The sequence below is a fragment of the Mastomys coucha genome, unplaced genomic scaffold (assembly GCF_008632895.1).
Source record: "Mastomys coucha isolate ucsf_1 unplaced genomic scaffold, UCSF_Mcou_1 pScaffold5, whole genome shotgun sequence".
Lineage (NCBI taxonomy): Eukaryota > Metazoa > Chordata > Mammalia > Rodentia > Muridae > Mastomys > Mastomys coucha.
In genome coordinates this window covers 38,436,790-38,454,426 of record NW_022196911.1, presented here as the reverse complement: position 1 = coordinate 38,454,426, position 17,637 = coordinate 38,436,790, and the positions used below count along the sequence as shown (strand labels likewise).

At 40.5% G+C, this 17,637-nt stretch overlaps 1 pseudogene across 1 annotated transcript; it reads right to left on the bottom strand.

Moving 5' to 3' along the window:
• Nucleotides 1-9,133: 9,133 nt before the first annotated feature.
• Nucleotides 9,134-10,656, bottom strand: LOC116077874 (annotated as a pseudogene). The gene has a single exon (XR_004113360.1). The product of XR_004113360.1 is annotated as a tubulin alpha-1 chain-like (transcript).
• Nucleotides 10,657-17,637: the final 6,981 nt, after the last annotated feature.

The window sequence follows — 17,637 nt, the reverse complement described above, 5'->3', positions numbered from 1 at the left end:
GTTTTGCTGTGTAATCTTGGGCAAGTTATTAGGCAGGACTGAGTCTAGAGGGCACCATAAAGCAGTGGATTGGTGGGATGCACAGGGGCAAATACATTCTAAACAACTAGAAGTGGAATTTAAGTAAAAGCATGGAACCGAGACAAAATCCCATGGTACACTCAGGACAAAGACGCACGGGAATGCAGGGGGAACTCAGTTCTGCCTCCTTGCTGATTTTTTGTCCCCACATTTTTGCCTGTGAGACATACCTAAGGCCAGACAAGAACTGAATCCTACCCCCAAATCTGGCAGGCATGACTACATATTTTATAGACATTTAGCATATCTACCTTTTATATGGGGTACCTTCTTGCTGGTGGTGGATAGATCTTACTCAAATATTTTAGGGGCCACTGGACAATACAGCTCAGGAGCTCTAATACCATTCATATCTGTTGACCTACCAATTCCAATTTTAGGAAGTATTCTAAGGAGATAATGGGGACAATTTTTGGCATACTTATTATACAGTATTGTATTATTAGAGGAAATAACCTGGTAATTCTTTCTTTCTTTTTCTTCTCCCTCCCTTCCTTTTTCCCTCCCTCTCTTTCTTTCTAGACATGATCTCACTATGTAATCCAGGATGGTTTTGAACTTGTGACCCTCCTGTTTCAGCCTCTCAGGTAATGTGCCACCATACCTGACTCATAGTTTTCCAAGTGAATTTTGGTGAGTTTGCTTAGTCAAATACCCTGTGGTTAATTTTTCTTGGCCAACTTGACTGCATTTAGAACCTGTGAGGCCATTTCCAGAAAAGAAGAGAGCGAAGAGCACCGTTGAATGTAGCGGGTCACAACCCCATGAGGCTGAAAGTCCAGAGAGGATAAAAGGGGAAAACAAGAGAGTACCAATGTCCTGTATGCACCCACTGATTCCTCTGTAGCCTCCTGATAGTACTAGGAGCTCTACTGTTGTACTGGTTGGTTTTGTGTGTTAACTTGACACAAGTTGGAGTTATCACAGAGAAAGGAGTCTCCCTTGAGGAAATGCCTCCATGAGATCCAGCTGTAAGACATTTTCTCAATTAGTGATCAAGAGTGGGAGGGCCCATTGTGTGTGGTGCCATCCCTTGGCTGGTAGTCCTGTGTTCTATAAGAATGTAAGCTGAGCAAGCCAGGGGAAGCAAGCCAGTAAGCAGCATTCCTCCACAGCTTCTGCATCCACTTCTGCCCCTAAGTTCCTGCCCTGTGTGAGTTCCTGTCCTGACTTCCTTTGGTGATGAACAGCAACATGGATGTGTAAGCTGAATAAACCCTTTCCTCCCCAACTTGCTTCTTGGTCATGATGGTTTGCGTAGGAATAGAAACTCTGACTAAGACAACTGTCAAGCTGTGTTATTGGATTAAAGGGAACGAGGGCTGACCTTCCATTTCTTTTTGTGGTTCCCTTGTATTCTGTAAAGTTTCCACACTAAAAAGAAATTTGATAAGTAGGAAAGCCAACCTTTTGTGTAAACAAACATGCAGAAGCCCTGACCCTGCACTCTGTCTTCTCCCAACCAGTACAACCCCATTTTCTCCCACAAAAGCAGAAACATTGCACAGAGTCCAGATTCGGAAGGGCCTCTGGGAAAGAGTGGTGGGGGCTGTGTGTCTCTGAGAGCTAGGAATCACAAAGGGAAAGTGGTAAGTTTCAAACCACCTGGCTTTGTCTGAACTTGGTCTGATCACACGCAGCCCCTCCTCTCCTATGCAAAGGGGCCTCTTGTAAGATGTATTTTATTTACTTTCTTTTTCCTGAAAATCCCTCTGACATTGAGATTTATCCAATGGCTCTGGTAATTGGCGCAGTTTGCACAGTCATTTGTATGGGAATAATGTACTGTGGAGGTAGCGAGAGAAATCTTCAGTCACTCTGTGCTTGAATCAGGTGAGTATATATTTTATAGTTTTGGTCAGATTGATTTTTTTTCTTTGCAAAGTACCCTGGGATGTTTGCAGATAAGAAAATTCTTATGGGCTGGTGAGATGGCTTAGCGGTTAAGAGCACCAACTGCTCTTCTGAAGGTCCTGAGTTCAAATCCCACAGCCACAATGTGGCTTAGATGCCCTCTTCTGGAGTGTCTGAAGACAGCTTCAGTGTACTTACATGTAATAAATAAATAAATCCTTAAAAAAAAGAGAAAATTCTTGTACTTTGGATTTCTAGTTCACATCAATGGGAAGAATAAAAAGAAGAGGAGGAGGAGGAAGAGAAAAAAATGGAAGTGTTCTCTTTGCTGATGTATTCCATCATCCATAGATGTGTGATATAGAAGGAGATGAAGGGTTTCCATTAGGAGGGAGGGAGGCCAGGACCTCAGAGCTAGAGGCTGAGAAGCTGCCTGGCAGAACTGATTCATGCTATGCACAACTGGCAGGTGTGGGTAGAAGTTCATAAGCTTTGGATGAGTTATGATAAACTGATATGATCTGATTCCAGAGCCTTGAGAATAGGAAGCTTTGTGTTTAGCCTTGAGTTTAGTCTGGGGCAGAACATTCAGCTTTTGGCCTGGTGTTTTACAGTGAATAGTATGTGTTATCTTGGTTATGTAAACTGTATCCAACCAACCAACCAACCAACCAATCAACCAACCAGCCCCATGTCTTTTTCTAAAAGCCAATCAAAACCAAAGTATAATATGGATCTTTCTGCTTGAGTTGTTTCTAATGCCTGAAATACTTTTAGTATGCTTCCCTGGGGTAAAGGTAGGCATGGGAAGTATGTAGCACACTTAGTACTGTGTCTCGCTTCTGATTCCATGGCAGCTATTGCTAATCAGTCACAACACGTTTTACTAATGATGTGAGGTGTTACTCTCTGTGATGGTTAATATCGTTTATCAACTTGCTAGGCTCTACAGTCACCTAGGAGACGTACCTCTGGGCATATCTGTAAGAGGCAATCTAGATTAAGTTAGTCTCTGGGTATGCCTATGAGGAATTATCTAGGTGGGAAGACCCACCTTAGCTGTAGAGAGCACTGTTTTCTAGGTTGTGGTCTTGAGCTGAGTAAAAAGAAGAAAACTACATTCGTCACTCCCTTCTTGATTGGAGATACCACGTGACCAGGTGCCTCAAGCTCCTGCTGCCATGCCTCTCCTGCCATGACGGACTGAACCTTTAAATTGTGAGCCAAACTAATTCCCTTCCTCCCTCCCTCCCTTCCTTCCTTCCTCCCCCTCCCTTCCTTCCTTCCTCCCTCCCTTCCTTCCTTCCTCCCCACTCTCCCTCCCTTTCTTCTTTCTTTCATTCCTTCATTAAGTTGATTTTGTCAGGAATTTTTTGGCAGCAGCATAAGAGGCAACTAATATAAGCAACTAATAATTCCATTTTTACTCTGGGTAAAAACATTCTTTTGGGGTTGCTGTTAAGCATAGATAGAGTGGGCATGACCTCAGAAAGGCTTTTACTACTCCACTATTTTCTCTATTAAGCAACCTTGAGACCTGAATTTCTCAGTCATCATTACTTACCAGCTTTTTCTTCTATAGTCATCAACAATAATTCACAGAGCTTTCTGTGTGCTCAGATGTAAGTAACCTCAGACTCTTCCTCAAAACAGCCTCCCACATAGCCTTTATCAACAGATGGGGCTTTGTATGGAATAGGGAAGGCTTTTGTCATCCTGGGTTACATAAAGACGAGACAGACAAGGCCTCTGACATTAATCTCTGCAAGTATCAAGGACAAAGGAGAAAGGAAGGTTCTACATTGAAGGCCCTTCACAGCTTGGCCTCAGTTTCTGTTTCTCATCCTCAATCCCCGATTAATTTCCTCTTGATTCCATGAAGCTCACCTTTTTCTGGCTTCAGTTTTGCCTATGTAGTTTCCCCTACCTGGAACACCCCCATTCTTTAAGGCTTCACTCAGAGGCTTTCTTATTTGGTGTCTTTTCTAAATACTACCAATGACTTCTGTGTAGTATAAATTCTCACAGTGTCTGCAATTTAATCAACTTCATGGTGTTGACCATCTTCTCCTGAAATGCTTGTTTGCAATTGTTTCATTGTCAGAGGAATCCTTTCCAGGCAGCCTCCTCCTTAGTTTTGAATCTATGTGTACTGGGAAAATCTCCCTTGTTGGTCCAGAGGTAGTGATAGACAGAGCTGGTAATATAATGGGGAAGGAAGCTCTGTTTCATCTGATCTGAGCTCTGCTGGAAGCCTGGTTCTATTTCTGTTTGAGATCTTTAAAATAAGATCCAAAACATAGACCAGGATGTCAGGGAAGTGAATATGCCATTGAGAGGTACCTCACAGGGCACCTGGGAGATGCTGCTTCATTCAGCTCCCAACTTCAGGTTATGGGACAATGCACTGAAGTGTGTTCAGTTCCCTTTGGTAGTCCTTGTCTCAGTAGGATGCTCTGAAGGCATTCAGTATTCAAACTCTCGGATTCTTTGTCTTGACATTGGGAAGAACTGCAGTATAATCAGTCAGTCAGTTCGACTCTTACTGCTTAGTCAGGCATTAGACAAAGCAGAGCTTACTTTGCATATTTGAAATGTTCCTTTGTAAGTATTTAAAAGTAAAGCTTCAGAGTTACATAAAAGTAATACACGTTTTATCATTCAGAGCACAAAATAGACAAAAAAAATGGAAATTACATATAAATCTCAAATATTTGCTTAGTTTATTATATTTTAAAATTGCATAATGATGTTTAATCCTAAACAATTTTTTAAAACTGCAATGCCATCCCATTTGTATTTATGTTTTAATGAGGAAATAATAAATTCATAAGATTGGGCTGGGTGTGGTGACATATGGCTTTAATCCCAGTACCTTTAAAACCAGGGCAGAGGCAGAGAGATAATAATGAGTTCAAGGTCAGCATGGTCTACATAGCAGGTTCCAGGCCAGCCAAGGCCAAAGAGTGAGACTCCGCTCCAAAAGAGCCATAGTTTCATAAAGATAATAAATGGAAAATTGGTATGAGACCTTCTAAGAGTGCACATGAGCAGTTTTCTCCTTCGTAATGGGCACTCAGGCTTAAGCTACAAAGAGCATTATATTCAGTGGAGAAATTTATGCAAAGGGGGATGAGTCTCAAAGTCCAACCTTCCTTAATGCAATTTTGAAGTCTTTAGCCTACATTTGCTTCAGCCACGTTTCTCTCATTTCCATGGTTAGTTGTTAAATTCCTTGACAATGAAGATACTGCTTCTAGATGAGGCAGTTTGTTCCTGAAGGCTGAGTGACCTCAGACAAGCAATGACATTATCAAGCTTTACCATCTTCAGCTGTAAGATAAAGAAATTAGATGCGATGCTCAGCTGTACCCTGTGGTACCCTAGGGTTTCCTGCGGAGGTCGAGGGAAGGGTATTTATTTATTTATTTACTCCTTTCTTTAGAGCAGCTGTGTTTTAGTTGGTATCTCTCTCTCTCTCTCTCTCTCTCTCTCTCTCTCTCTCTCTATCTATCTATCATCTATCATCTATCTATCATCTATCTATCACCTGTTATGTAACACTTAGGATTTGCTTTGGAGAAAATAGGTTGGATGATATTTAAGTTGTCCAGATTCAAAAGATTCACAAAGTTCTAATTCTGGGTCCAGTTTTTATCACGCATGGGTCACTCCATGAGTGCAGAGGGGCTTAGTAGGTCTCATTGGCAAAGATAAGACACAGGGGCAATTGAGAATAATAACTGGTGGTTTGGTTTGAATGAGAAATGTCTCCCACAGGCTCCTATGCTTGAAGAGTTGTTTCCCAGGGGGTAGTGCTGTTTGGGGAGGCTGGAGACCCTTAAGGAGGCACAGCCCTGTTGGAGGAGGCATGCCACTAGGGGCAGGCTTTAAGGGTTTTTAGGTTCCCCCCACTTCTCTGCTTCCTATGTGCAGACAAAATGTGATTAGCCTTTTTCCTGATCCAGCTCCTGTTTGTCATGCCTTTCCCAGTGTTAAAGTCTCTCCAGACTGTAAGCCAAAATAAGTCTTCCATACATTGCTTTGGTCTTGATGTTTTATTATAGCAACAAAAAGATAATTAGTATAATAAGTAATATTTATTCCATGCATAATGTTTGCTATATGGATTATAATCACTTATACATTTGTTTCTCAAAATAGCCCTAAAGGCTAGGTTCTTTAAAAAAAAATGCTTGTTTTTATTTATGTGTATGTGTGTGTGTGTGCCTGTGTTATTCTACAGGTGCTCACAGAGGCCAGAGAAGGAGGTTGGAGTCCCTGGAACAAAAGGTACAGGCAGTTGTGAACTACCTGATGTGGGTGCTGGGAACTGAACCTGGTCCTATGCAAGAAGAGTAAGTGCTCATTACTTCTGAGTCATCTCTCTACCTCTGGGGTAGACTCTCTTTAGAAAAGAAACTTTGGAACCACCAGATTTTTTTTTCTTTTCTGAGGATGTAGTTCCATGGGGGTGAAAACACAATATCTTTGTACTGTGCTACTCTTAACCTGGAGAGACTGGGGTTTTTAAATTACTGTTTATGTGCTCTTATGGAGTACAGGATACTAATGGTTTAGAGTACATACCAAAGAAGGGAATATTGGGCAGTGGTAGGGTAAGTTATCACCTGCCTTCTGATAGTGTAGGATGGAAGCATGGTAAACGGCAACAGGACACTGCAGACTTAGCTGAATTTAGTTTTTTTTTTTTTTGCCAAATATCATCATATATATATTTATAATAATATAGGTCCAAAAAGTTTTCTTGTGCTTGCTATAATTTTGATTTCTTTTATTACTAAGGAGGCTGAGCAGGTTGATATTTTTTTCTCATCTGAAACTCTGACTATCTGAAAGGTCATGGTGTAATTCCTGGTGTGTCCCTGGCTTCTTCTATCAGGCTAGAACCACATTAAATGTCTGCTGAATTGAATGTCACTGAGATCAATGCCAGGCGCTTCCCTCAGCAGCGGATCCAGGTGTTCCAGAAGGAAACTCAGTCTTGAAATTTTTTTAGAAGTAGAAGCAGCTGTGTCCAGCCAGGGCCTGCCAGCATAGAAATTGCCAGAATAGAAATCCGCAGCAATGATCAGGGTATTTGTTTGCTATTGCAAAATTGGAGAGCTGATACGATTTCAGAAATCAGAGGGGTGGTCATTGGATGAGACAGGTCCCATGATAGGATTTGGATCTCCTCTCTGGCTTTTGTTGACAGTGTAATATGCTGATAACTATTATTTAATGTAGTTGAAATACTTGCTAGACCCAACCTATAGCATATCTCATCTTACCCTTTACTGTCTGAGCATCTGCACCAGTGATTTTATGCTCTTTGTGTTGGCATGTCTCATTGAGAATTTCTAGAAAGTAAAGGCACAAATTTTACACAAACTCCCGGTAGATACTTGCTGTAGTTTCGTTATATTGCTCTGACCAAAAACAAGTTGAAGAGGAAAGGGATTACTTGGTTTACATTTCCAGGCTGAGAGAAGTCAAGGCAGTAACCATAGAGGAATGATACTTGCAGGCTCTTTGTCTCATGCTTATCTAGTTTTTGAACACATTCTAGGATACTTTGTCTAGGGAATGGTGCCACCTACAATGGGCTGGGCCCTCAATTAGTAATCAATACAGTTCCTCATAAACATGCTCATAGAATAATCTAATCTAGGCAATTCCTTAATTGACTCTAGGATGACTCAAAGCCATGCCAAATTGGCAATTAAGGCTGGCTGGGACAGTTATAGGCCACTTGAAGACATATGCCAATCATTTGTTTGTGGATGCCATTATTCGTTCACACACTTGCCTTTCACTTAACACTCATTCATATATTTGTTATTAACTGCTGAGGTACAGGCGCTATATTAGAGATTCATGAAGAGTGGTCCATGCTCTCAAAGAGCTTACAGTCTGTGTGAGTAAACAAACCTTCTAATATACAGTTGTATGATGTTGAAGAGGTGGATAGAAATGTTGAGGTTGTACAAAGAAAGCAACTAATCTGGGGCTGGTCTGTGTGTGAGAGATCATGAAAGGTTTCATTGATAAGAGGAAGTACTTTTGACAGAACAACTTGATTTCTGTGTACACACAGGTGTGTGTGTGTGTGTGTGTGTGTTTGTGTGTTTATGTGTTTGTGTGTATGATTGTATGATAGAAGCCTGGCTTTTGTGAATTGTGGGCAAATATTGGACCACTGAACTACACTTCCTGTCTTGTGTTGTGGTTTGAATGAGAATTGTCTCCCTAGGCTCATGTTTGAATATTTGGCCCTCAGTTGGTGAAACTATTTGGGAAAGATTAGGATAGCAGCCTTATTTATAATGGCCAGACACTGGAAAGAACCCAGATATCCTTCAACAGAGGAATGGATACAAAAAATGTGGTACATTTATATAATGTAATACTACTCAGCTATTAAAAACAATGACCTCATGAAAATCTTAGGCAAATGGATGGAACTAGAAAATTTCATCCTGAGTGAGGTAATCCAACTGCAAAAGAACACACTTGGTATGCACTCACTGATAAGTAGATATTAACCCAAAAGCTCAGTTACTCAAGATACAATTCACAGACCACATGAAGGTCAAGAAGAGAGAAGACCAAAATGTGGATGATTCAGTCCTTCTTAGAAGGGGGAACAAAATACTCATGGGAGGAAACTCAGAGACAAAGTATGGAGCAGAGTCCGAAGGAAATGACATCCAGAGACTACCCTACCTTGGGATCTATCCCATATACAGTCACCAAACCCAGACACTATTGCAGATGCCAAGAAGTGCATGCTGACAGGAGCCTGATAGAGCTGTCTCCTGTGAGGCTCTGCCAGAACCTGACAAATACATAGATGGATGCTCACAGCCAACCATTGAACTGAGCACAGGGTCCCCAATGGAGGAGTTAGAGAAAGGACTGAGGAGCTGAAGGGGATTGCAAACCCATAGGAAGAATAACAGTATCAACCAACCAGACCCCCCAGATCTCCCTGGAACTAAGCCACCAACCAAAGAGTACACATGGAGGGACTCATGGCTCCAGCTGCATATGTAGCAGAGGATGGCCTTGTCAGGCATCAATGGGAGGAGAGGCCCTTGGGCCTGTGACTCAGGTCATCAGGCAGTAAGTTATCTTATCTGCTGAGCCATCTTTTTGACCCCTGTCTAATTTCTTTCTTTCTTTCTTTTTTTTCCTTAAAGCTTTTACTTTGAGACATCATGGAAAACATAAGAGGTACACATGGAGAAGACATGATCACAGAATGGAAACAACACAGAAGCATCAATGCCTGCAGCTAATTCTAGAGCTGGAGTTTGACATGACACAGGAGCTAGAGAAATGGACTTAGTATTCCTCTCCTTCTTCCTCACCTTTACCTTCCACAGAATCCACACCAACCTCCTCATAATCCTTCTCTAGGGCAGCCATGTCCTCACAGGCCTCAAAGAACTCACCCTTCTCCATGCCCTCACCCACATACCAGTGTACAAAGGCATGCTTGGCATCCATCAGATCAAACTTGTGATCTAGGTGAGCCCAGGCCTCAGCAATGGCTGTGGTGTTGCTCAGCATACACACAGCTCTCTGGACCTTGGCCAGGTTATCACTGGGTACCACAGTGGGAGGCTGGCAATTAATGCTAACCTTGAAGCCAGTGGGGCACCAGTCTACAAACTGGATGCTGCACTTAGTCTTGATGGTGGCAATGGCAGCATTGACATCTTTGGGAACCACATCACCACGGTACAGCAGGCAGCAAGTCATATATTTACCAAGGTGAGCGTCACATTTCACCATCTGGTTGGCCGGCTCAAAGCAGGCATTGGTGATCTCTGCTACAGAAAGCTGCTCATGGTAGGCTTTCTCAGGAGAGATGATAGGGGCATAAGTGGCCAGAGGGAAGTGGATTCGAGGGTAGGTACCAGGTTGGTCTGGAATTCTGTCAGATCAACATTCAGGGCCCCATCAAATCTGAGGGAAACAGTGATGGAAGACACAATCTGGCTAATAAGACAGTTAAGGTTAGTATAGGTTAAGGTAAGGTTGGGCACTCAATGTCGAGGTTTCTACGACAGATGTCATAAATGGCCTCACTGTCTACCATGAAGGCAACAATCAGAGTGCTCCAGGGTGGTGTGGGTGGTGTGGGTGGTGTGGATAGAATTGTAGGGCTCAACCACAGCAGTGGAAACCTGGGTGGCTGGGTAAATGGAGAACTCCAGCTTGGACTTCTTTCCATAATCAACAGAGAGCTGCTCCATCAGCAGGGAGGTGAACCCAGAGCCAGCTCCCCCACCAAAGCTGTGGAAAACCAAGAAGGCCTGGAGACCCGTGCACTGGTCGGCCAGCTTGCAAATCCTGTCCAAGACAAGATCAATGATCTTGCCAATGGTATAGTGGCCATGGGCACAGTTATTGGCAGCATCCTCCTCTCCTGTGATGAGCTACTCAGGGTAGAAGAGCTGGCGGTAGGTGCCAGTGCGAACTTCATCAATAACTGTGGGTTCCAGGTCTACGAACACTTCCCGGGTCACATGCTTTCCAGTTCCTGTCTCACTGAAAAAGGTGTTTAAGGAGTCATCTCCTCCCCCAACGGTCTTGTTACTTGACATCTGGCCACGGGCTGGATGCCATGTTCCAGGCAGTAGAGCTCCTAGTAGGCATTGCTGATCTGACACCAGCCTGGCCAACATGGATGGAGATGCACTCACACATGATAGCAACGGGTTAGAAGGCGAGGGTGATAGCAAGAAGCAGACACTGGGTCCCGGTTACCATTCCCAACAACTAAGAGTCGAGGGAAGTAACGCAATTTCCCCCCCCCCACCCCCCGTCTAATTTCTAAGTGATAACTAAGGATTTTTGAAGACCTTAAGTCTTAGGAAAGGTAGCAATCATATTGAACATGTTATTGTATTCATATTTGTTTGTGTATATAAACACACACACATTGTGCATATATATCAAAGTTGACCATTTCATCTACCTTCAAGTATATGTGAGTAACATTAAGTAAATCCGGTCAACCAAGACCTTTATTTCTGAAATGTTCTTATTGTTCTATATAGGAATTCTATACCCTTTAAACATAAGTGTCTATTTCTCCTTCCTCCTAACCCTGGCAACCTCTGTTATATGCTTTCTGTCTTTGTGAGTGAGCCTATTCTGGGCATCTCATGTAGGTAGCACCTTACTGCATTTGCTTTTTTATGTTGGCTTGCATTAATTAATGTAATGTTTTTGAGATTTATCTACATTGCAGCATGTGCAAAATTTCATTACTTTTAATGGTTAAATATTTCATATGTTTATATATATTTATCTAAACTTAACATTTAAGTCCCCCTATTGGCCATTATGAATAATGTTGATGTAAATTCTGGTGTACAAGTATTTAAGTTCCTTCTTTAAATCTTTATGTTTCAGGGACTCCAATGGAGGAGTTAGGGAAAGGGCTGAAGGGGCTGAAGGGGCCTTATCTGGTATCAATGGGCGGGGAGGCCTTGGTCCTGTGAAGGCTTGATGCCCTAGTATAGAGGTGGTAAGGTGGGAATGGGTAGGTGAGGGAGCATTGTCATAGAAGCAGGGTAAGGGGAGATGGAGTAGGGGGTTTGCAGAGGGGAAACCAGGAAAGGGGATAACATTTGAAATGTAAATAAATAAAATATCCAATTAAAAATGAAATAAAATAAAAAATCTTTATGTATTTCTAGAAGTAGAATTGCTAGATGGTAAGGTATTTATATTTGTATTACTGTACCATAATACCAGAGGAAATTAAATTCTAAAAATAAAAGGTTGATTTTGGTTTATTATTCTGGAGGTTGTAATACAAGATAAATTTCTTCATTGCTTTGGACAATTGGCTAGGGTGGCCTGAATTGATGGGAATATGAAACAGAGTAAGTGGTTTACCTCATAATTCAGGAAGTAGAGAGAAAGGAGGACGCTAAATTTTCCGTAGTCCATGCAAGGAAATGACCCCAATGATTTAAAGACTTCATAAATTCACATCCTAAAGATCCACAGCTCCTCCCAACAGCACCATTCTGGGGACCAGAAATACTGTCAGTGGGAGGGACACTCACCTGAACCACAGGATATAGTGACCTTTTCCTTTTATTGTGATAGGAATATATAACACAAGGTTTATCTTCATAACAATTTTAAGTGACAATATAGTGTTGTTAGCACTAAGCATATCACCATTCATCATATTACTAGAACTTACTCATCATATGACTGAAATTTTATATCACTTAGCAGGGACTTCCTCTTCCCTTCTCCCTCTAACCCTTGGCAACACACTGAGCTAGTTTTAGCTATTGCACACTAAGGAGAAACATGTAGTGTGATTGGCTTATTTCACTTAGTATAATGTATTTCTTATCTGTACTGGGATTTCCATAGTTAAGGAGGATTTGACAACACATATCATATTTTTACATTTAATTATTACTGCTGTGTTTTCTGTCATGTCTAAGAAACCATTGCAAAGGTCAATGTTGCAATGATTTCCCCTTATGTTTTCTTCTATGGGTTTTTTAGTTTTTAGTCTGGGTTGAAGTATTTACTTGATTTTGAGATCATCATTCTGGATGATATATTTTTATTTTTATTTTGTATGTGGCAACCAGTTTTCCCCAACATAACTAAGAATTCTCACATAAATGGTGCCCCCAAATGGTTCACCCAAATGTGGAGACACTATCCTTACTTATATATTTCCCACATTTCTATTTACTATTATTCTGATAAACTAATTTTACATACTTTTAAAGCATTTGTATATCTATATATTATAACAACAGCTCTGGGTAACTGGAGTAACAGTTCAATAAAAAAGCATAAGGCTTGAGTTTGATCCTTAAAATCCATGTTAAAAACCTCAGTGTGGTGGTATATGTTTCTAATCCCAGTGCTGGGGCAGAGGCTGGTAGATCCCTACATCTTGGCTGTTCAGCCAACCTAGCCTATTTGGGATGTTCGAGTCTAGTAACCCTACCCTTAACCCTAACCCTAACCCTAACCCTCACCCTCACCCTCACCCTAACCATAACCCTCACACTCACCCTAACCCTAACCCTAACCCTGACCCTAAGCCTAACCCTAACCCTAACCCTAACCTTAACCCTAACCCTAACCTTAACCCTAACCCTAACCTTAACCCTAACCCTAATCCTAACCTTAACCCTAATCTTAACTCTAACCCTAATCCTAACTTTACCTAGTAAGGCTAGCAGTGGGAGACTCAGTCTCAAATAAAGGTGAGTGGTTTTTGACAAATGACACCCCAAGTTTCTCCTCTTGTCTCCATATGCTCAGACAGGCAGGCAGGCAGGCAGGCAGACAGACACACACAGACACAGACACACACACACACACACACACACACACACACATTATGTAGGATTCACAAACACTAAAAAATAATTTTTTGAAAATATTTTCTGATCATAGGCTCCAAGGTGAGGAGGACACAGCATCTGTCCCAATACCAGGAGTAACTGGGACCAGCAGGACCCAGGCATACAGGAATTTCCAGTCCAGTGGCATGGGTTCCTTCTTGTCTGTCTGTGCTGGTGCCCTGAACAGATCCTGGGCACAAACATCGCAGAAAGTCCCATAATACCCAGAGGAAGCTCTACTTCCAGGTGCTCTAACTGGCCTAGGATCACAGGATCACAGGATCACAGGATTGCAGGATCCCAGAATCCCAGAGACAGCTTGATTTTGAGGAGTTCTGACACAACCAGGATCATAGGAAAGGCAGGTAGCACTAGAGAAAACCAAATGGTGGGAGGCAAGCATAAGAACATAAGCAACAGAAACCAAGGTTACTTGGTATTATTAGAACCCAATTCTCCCACCATAGCAAGTCCTGGACACACCATCACACTGGAAACGCAAGATTCAGATCTAAAATCACTTCTCATGATGATGAGAGGATTTTAAGTAGGACATAAATAACTTCCTCAAAGAAATACAGGAGAACACAGGTAAGCAGTTAGAAGCCCTTAAAAAGGAAACACAAAAATCCCTTAAAGAATTACAGGATAACACAATCAAACAGGCGAAAGAAATGAACAAAACCATCCAGGATCTAAAAATGGAACTAGAGACTATAAAGAAATCACAAAGGGAGACAACCCTGAGTTAGAAAAGCTAGGAAAGAGATCAGGAGTCATAGATGCAAACATCACCAACAGAATACAAGAGTTAGAAGAGAGAATCTCAGGGGCAGAAGATACCATAGAAAAAATTGACACAACAGTCCAAGAAAATGCAAAAAGCAAAAAACTCCTAACCCAAAACATCCAGGAAATCCAGGACACAATGAGAGGACCAAACCTGAGGATAATAGGAATAGAAGAGAGTGAAGACTCCCAACTTAAAGGGCCAGTAAATATCTTCAACAAAATTATAGAAGAAAACTTCCCTAACCTAAAGTAAGAGATGCCCATGAACATACAAGAAGCCTACAGAACTCCAAATAGATAGGACTAGAAAAGAAATTCTTCCCATCACATAATAATCAAAACACCAAATGCACTAAACAAAGAAAGGATTTTAAAAGCAGTAAAGGAAAAAGGTAAGTAACATATAAAGGCAGGCATATCAGAATTACACCAGACTTCTCACCAGAGACTATGAAAGCTAAAAGATCCTGGGTTGATGTCATATAGACCCTACAAGAACACAAATGCCAGCCCAGGCTACTATACCCAGAAAAACTCTCAATTGCCATAGACAGAGAAAGCAAGATATTCCATGACAAACCAAATTTGCACAATTATCTTTCCACAAATTCAGCTCTACAAGGGATAATAGATGGAAAACATCAACATAAGGAGGAAAACTACACCCTAGAAGAAGCAAGAAAGTAATCTTTCAACAAACCCACACAAATGTAATTCCACCTCTAACACCAAAAACAATAGGAAGTAACAATTACTTTTCCTTAATATCTCTAAATATGAAAATTAATATTACCAACATATCCTAATCACTTGAAATTCAAAAATATGAGGATTTAGAAATTTCTTGGCTGTCATCCAGCTCTAATCTGGTAATTGGAGGAATAGGTCCAATATTGTACAATCTATATATACTTTCAGCTTGTTTGTGACAGTGTTTTGCTGTGTACCACATAATGGTCTTGAAATCATGTTTCTCCTATCTCAGCCTCTCTATTAGTAGGATCGTTTATTTGTTGTTTTTACCCTATACTATGATTTTCAGAACAGCTTACATATTTCAAAATTATTTATGCAACCAAAAGAAATGTAGACGGTTAAGTGTTTTCTGTAATCTTTTTTAAATATGAGAATTAATTGTTAAAAAAGTAGCTTATAAGAGAATAATAAAGAGTGAGACTGAATGCTTTGCTTGACATTTGTAACTCTTGTATCAACTTTGAAGAAGAGGACTTTATAAATTACTCTTTCTCTGAGATGAATGCTTTTCAAAATCTTCACAGCCAATGAACCAGATTCTTATCCTCACCTAATGTCTGTGCCACCCTCCAAGCAGAACCACTGTTCATTGAAACATTTAGTGAATGACTTCATGGATAGACCATCTTAATACACACACCAATTCTTAAATGAATGTAAGAATGTACCTTGTGGGCTGAGAATGAAGACAATCACTCAAGTCAAATAGTTTTGACCATTGCAGGAAATCTGTATCCAAAAATTGTGCCTACAGTTCATTCCTTGGCACAGCAGAACTGTCAAGTCTTAGCTTAGCTACTATGGAGGTAAAATCCTTTGGGGCTGTGAGGGTCATTGAAGTACAGCCTTATTACAGTGAACTCCAATGTTTAAAAATTGTTCTTATTTTGGGCTTGTACCACAGTAAGAGCCAAGATTTTAAGCTCTATTAAAAACAAAACAAAACAAAGAAACAAACAAAAGACTTTATTTATGTTCATTTAAAAAATACTAGTAGTGATATACTATTTTAAAATATACAGTTACAATGTTTGGAGTTGTTTAAAATTTATATTGAGAAAACGTATGTATTTTCAGTATTGCTATAGACATCTCCATAAGGCTGTTCAATTGATTGTTGTTTTATATTATACATCTTTTATAATACTCATTTTTATTGTTAGAATATTTTATAAATTTTAAAGAATATGACAAAATAAAAAAATGAAAGGTATGGCAGGTATTAAAGAGGGGTCTCTGGGAAGAGTTGGGTTACAAAAGGGAAACAAGAATGTGATGTAATTCTATTTACTTAAAATATGTTTTTAAATGTTAACAAATTCAGATAAATTGAAATTATGTATCTTTTCTCATCATAATGCAATAAAGCTTAAATCAATAAAAAATAAATAAATTAAAAAAAGAAAATATTTTCCAACTGGTAATTTTAGATTACTTATTAGCCTATTATTGCTTAATGGTGACTATTTTTATTTTAACTTTATAATATTATGAATCCTCTGCTTTGGTGATCATGTGGCTGAGTGTTCCTTAAATATGGACATGATCAGAACTTCTTGAGGAACTGTTCAAACAAATACTTGGGGTTCATCCTAGAATTTCTGATTCAGTGGGTCTGAGGTATGGCCCACAGTCTTCATTTTAAACAAGTTCCCAGGGGATGGCCCTACAATTCTTGTTCTTGGAGCCATATTTTGGGGACCACTGACTTGCATACTGGAGGTCCCTGTAAGAATGTATTTTAACATCTCTTTAAAATATAACAAGATATCATGCATCATGATAATAAGTATAATTACTTATTATCAAAGTAGACATTACCTTATTGTGTACATTTGTTCATTACAAAGTTTTAATTTGTATATTTTATAATCAATTGTCTAGTTCTATAATATTTTTGTGGTCCCTCAAACTCCCAAACCTAATCACTGTGCTTTTACTTTTCTATTTTTCAATAAATGCATACTGGACAGCATCCTAATTGTGTGTCTGAAATGGAATTTAATCAGTCACAGCCAATCGTAAGACATAAGTTGTTAGCTTCATTTTTTCCCCTTCCATTCTCTTCTTCCTTTCCTTCTTCTTTACAGATTCTTTGTACACTCTTTTTTTAATTAGATATTTTCTTTATTTACATGTCATACAATATCTCTTTTTCCAGTTTCCCCTCCAAAAAACCCCCCAAAACCCAAAAAACAAAGAACAACAAGAACAAACCCCTGTACCCTCCCTTCTCCCCCTGCTCACCACCCATCTTCTCCCCAATCCTGGCCCTGGTATTCCCCTTCATTGGGGCATAGAACCTTCACAGGACCAAGGGCCTCTCCTCCCACTGATTACCAACTCGGCCACTCTCTAGTATACATATGCTGCTGGAGCAATTAGTCCCACCATGTGTACTCTTTGGTTGGTGGTTGAGTCCCTGGGAGCTCTGAGGGTACTAGTTAGTTCATATTGTTGTTTGTCCTAAGAGGCTACAAACCCTTCAGCTCCTTGGGTCCTTTCTCTAACTCCTTCATTGGGGACCCTGTACTCAGTTCAATGGATGGCTGTGAGCCTGACTAATACTTATGTATTAGTCAGGTGTTGGCACAGCCTCTCAGGAGACAGCTATATCAGGTTGGCTTGTCCTTTCTTCAGTCTCTGCTCCATAGTTAGTCTCTGCAACTCCGTCCATGGGTATTTTGTTCCCCCTTTTAAAAAGGAATGAAATGTCCACATTTTGGTCTTCCTTCTTCTT